Below are 4,529 nucleotides of genomic sequence, written 5' to 3' on the forward strand. Positions count from 1 at the left end.
ATAAAACACAAAGGGTTTCTCTATTATGCAATTAAAACAGCCGTTGTGCCCTAATATACCACGATTAAGTTTATGGTGAGACCATACAAATCATGGTACTTATATTCAAACTAGAAATAAATGTCATATTTACAAGACTCAAGTTGGTGACCTCAATCATTTCTCAATTCTCGATTCAAAATCGCATTTAGAAACTAGTTTTAACTAGTCTCCCAAACCATTTGATTCGGAATCTTTTGGTGTATGGGAATCTTGTATTCAAAGCAAGTTAATTCATGACGTTTTAAGGAAAAGGATTATGAATAGAATAAGTTATTCACCAAATTACACTTCAATATGTATGGTCAAATATATTTTCAATCTGAGAAGGTCATTATTACTTCTTCTCTTTTACCGACGAACTAGGTAGAAACTTGGTATCCACTTAATGGGGTAAGAAGAGAAATTCTTTGAATAAGTTCAATGAATTTTTAAAAGGTATTAAAACCTAGAGATTATAAAACCAAAGTATTAGTACTTTGTTATAATAGGGAACAATAAAGTGAAGACTTTTATATGCACCAAAAGAAGTGTGATATGGTATCACAAGTTCACTTTCATTATGATATGATTGAATCTTTACTATAAAGTTGGAAGTAGTTTCTATCACAATTTGTCTAATATTTATTTATTCCACTAAAACCAAAACATAGTTAAAGCAATCAAGTACAAATCATATGAGATATGGTTAGACATGGTACCTAAATTGTAGCTTGTTTCGATAGTAAACATGTGTTCATTTTTCCTACAAGATCACGAGAACGAAGGATTTGTGGCTCGAGATGCTGTCTGTTAAGAAATGGGGATTATTTCTTAAAGACAGAGTGGTAGAAAATATTCAAAAGCCACAAACTGAAAATAAGACATACACTACAAGAAAAAGTGTCTTGGGCGACAACATGTTTCGTTGCACAAAGTCCTGTTTTCGTCGCCCAAACACTTGTGCAACGAAAATAAGGTCGTCATGACTTCGACGCCCATTCTAGTATGTGCAACGAAGTTGGTTTTCGTTGCCCATTTATCACTTTGTGCAACAAATTTGATTCGTCACTAAATGTGTGTTTTGAGCAACGAATTTTTTGTTGTTGCCCATAAAGACACTTTGGGCGTCGAGTGAGTTTGTCGTCCTTAACCAATTTTTGTGCAACAAATTGTTTAAGATGACGTGCGTCGAAAGTTTCATAGCCCGGTGTTGTTGGTTATGGCAAATATATCCAATTTTAATCACGTAAAAAATGCACGTCAATTTGTGGGTACGATTAATCGTAATCCATATTCTTTCGAACTAGTGAATTCCTTTTGGTAAAAAAGATGGTTTTTATAAAAAGCAATATGGAATTAAATATGAGAATAAATACAATATGCTTCATATACAAATACAATCCACCCAAAAGAAGTCTTAGAGCATCCGCAATGGTGAGGTTCCCCATATTTTATCTCTCCTTTTCTTATTCGTCCACCACATTCTCCACTAACTTTTTCATCTACCCTCCCCATTTTATAATATCATGTCCGCAACAATGAGGTTCCCCAACAAAAATAAATTACTCACAACATTTTGGGAACCTCCCCAAAAAAACACAAAAAAAGCTTTGCATTTTCTTGGGGACCTCCCCTAAAAATAGAGGAGCCCCAAGTGATGGGGAGGGTAATGCAATAATGGGGTGCCCCATATGATGAGAGAGAGGGTATATGGGGAGGCAAATTTCCGCCTTTGCGGATGCTCTTAATGTACTAAAAATGAAGCCTTAAGAAGTTCTTAAATTTACATCAATGTAGACTTCAGATAATAGGAGTTCAATGCTTGAGTAGTAGACCAAAAAGAAGCTCGTTATATGTCGATGCAACTCCAATATCACATTTGCGCAAAAAAATAACCGATGGATCCACAAAGAATTTGTGTCATGCCATTAGCATTAACGTCTCCTCCTGTATAATAAGACGTAAAATATTACACAAAGCACAAAGTTCGATAACGCATTAAACACTAGCACCTATGCCAAATTTGGGGGGTATTAGTTACTCTAGTGGGTCTTAAGATTCAATTGACACATGATATGAAAACATTAGACAATCAAAATCTAGTATGATCAAATAAGAATTTCAATAACATGAAACATCCAGGTAACAAAAGTTTAAGTGTCGTATACTACCAAGTTTCCCTAAACAAACACAGATATTGCAGCAATAAGACAACTACTAATGTGGTTTATTACCCGTCAAACAACGAAGAAAAATAATACCACCACATACAACAACATCTACCACAGAATTGAGAAAAGCATTACTCCGTAGATTTTTACAACTTGTGTAAATGTCAGTGAACACTCAAAATATGAGCACAAATACTCTTAGTTCATTGGTGTTGCCTTCGATTCCACCTTGCTTTAATTATGGAAAACTTTGTTCCACCATGGTATTACATGACAATCAAACATTGAATCTAACAAAGACCAGTTCAATTTTTCACATTTTATTTATAGTCAGAAGTTAGAACATAACCAAAAGACGTTGGCTAGTACTACCAACCATTTAATAACTGAAGTATGAGCCTCCATTTTGAACAAAACGCGCTTCTGCAAAGGCCAAGTCTTCAACTGTCGCTCGGTCATAAACTGGACCACCAAATGCTGTATACCTTCAATCCACAGCAAAAACACGTTATCAGAAATGACTCGTGAATGAAAATGTTACTCAAACAAATTATCACGAAAACTTAACGAGGCGGTCTCCCACTGGAGACCAGCCCTCTCTTTAACCCGGTAAAATAACTCAACAAAACACAAAGAAATTAGCCTTTCCATATTCTAATCAGTGTTCCTAAAAATACCAAAAAAGGAGAGGTGACACACCCATTTAAAGAGATATCAGTGGCGCTCTTCATGGACAGATACTCCCCTGCTTGCTCTGCTTATTTTGGGTGCCAGCATGGAGCGTACAAAAAAACTGAAAACTGAAATTGAGGAATAACTACATCAAAATATAATTTAGACATATGATAATGTTACCATTACACCTTTGTAACTTCAACAACAACAACAACAACAACAACAACAACAATAGCAAAGTATTTCTATATATCAGTCTCATAATTCGAGTATAGCTAACTTAGAAATTTGCCCAAATGGCACCTAGGTTATCCGTGAAATAAAACTCTATTTCGAATCATCAATCGGCCCAATAATTTTTCAAAAGAAGTAAAATTGCTTTGGGGGTTAGGGTTTCGAAAAATTAGGAATTTTTGCTAGTAGTCGACGGATACCTCGCATCATTAAGCGACGACATCGTTAGAACAGTGACTTCATACGACAACATTTCATGACAGCATAAGAAGAGGAGAGAAGCCATGTTACCTACAAGATAGAAGGGACAACCAAACTAGATTTGAGTAACGCCGCCTTGACTGCCGTCCAAAACTTGATTTCTCTGCCTCGTTTTGTGGATAATAAACAACAAAGGGAAAAAAATTTGGAAGGGACAACAATTGTGGTGGTCATACAATTACACAGCAGCATAGACACTAATAATTTCATGAATGGAGAAACTAATATTATTATTCCAGCATCAATCAAATTAAATTGGAAATAAAATGAACAAAAATGAAGAACTAACCTGCTAATTGATGCTTATTGATAAAGTATACCGACAATGATCCAAAATTGATTTCGTTGCCATAGAAGAGAAATTAGGGTTGAAGTGAAGAGTAACAATGATTGGGGATTAAATAACAATATTTTAATCGAAGACTTAAACAGAGAAGATAAATTAGGGTTCTTCGCAAGAAGTAACAATATGAAGGAACTGTAAGATATAGGAGGGAGTTTTTGTTGATAAAAAATTAGGTTGAGTGTAGAGATTGAGGCCCTGTTCTTTTGGACTTAATTTCAGTTCTAATAAATTTAGTTCAGTTCGGTTTAGCTTTATTCAATTCAGTTCAGTTCAGTTCAGTTCAGTTTAGTTCAGTTTATTTTAACATTACTATTATTATTCTTATTGATATCATTATTATTATTTTTATATGAATGTATTTACTATTGTTATTATTATTATTATTATATTATTTTTATATTTATTATATTAATATTATATTTATTAATAATTAATTCGTATTGTTTATATTATTGTATTTATATTTAATAAATTTATTATTATTATTATTATCATTATTATTATTATTATTATTATATTTATTATTTTCTTAATATATTTATTATTATTATTATATTTAATACTATTATATTAATAAGTTATTATTTAATATTTATTATTTTATTAATATACTCATTATTATTAATATTATTAATCACATATTTAATATTATTATGTTAATAAGTTATTATATTAGACAAATTATTATTATTATATTATTATTTATTTTTTTAGTTATTATTATTAATAATGTTATCATTTATATTACTAATATATTATTATTATTACTATATTTATTATTATATTAATATTTTATTTTTTATATATCTTATTAGATTATT

General features: G+C 31.6%; 1 long non-coding RNA gene across 2 annotated transcripts; it reads right to left on the reverse strand.

Moving 5' to 3' along the window:
- Positions 1–1,354: 1,354 nt before the first annotated feature.
- LOC141623808 (uncharacterized) lies at positions 1,355–3,903 on the reverse strand. 2 transcript variants are annotated; one of them, XR_012533651.1, is made up of 5 exons: positions 3,652–3,903; positions 3,393–3,559; positions 2,892–2,992; positions 2,569–2,677; positions 1,355–1,968 (listed from the first exon to the last, which is right to left on the reverse strand). It is a non-coding gene; the product is annotated as an uncharacterized LOC141623808 (long non-coding RNA). The 2 variants fall into 2 exon arrangements; XR_012533650.1 differs by having other exon boundaries at positions 1,357–1,968; positions 3,393–3,901.
- Between the last annotated feature and the right edge of the window lie 626 nt (positions 3,904–4,529).

The sequence above is a fragment of the Silene latifolia genome, chromosome X (assembly GCF_048544455.1).
Source record: "Silene latifolia isolate original U9 population chromosome X, ASM4854445v1, whole genome shotgun sequence".
Taxonomy (NCBI): Eukaryota; Viridiplantae; Streptophyta; class Magnoliopsida; order Caryophyllales; family Caryophyllaceae; genus Silene; species Silene latifolia.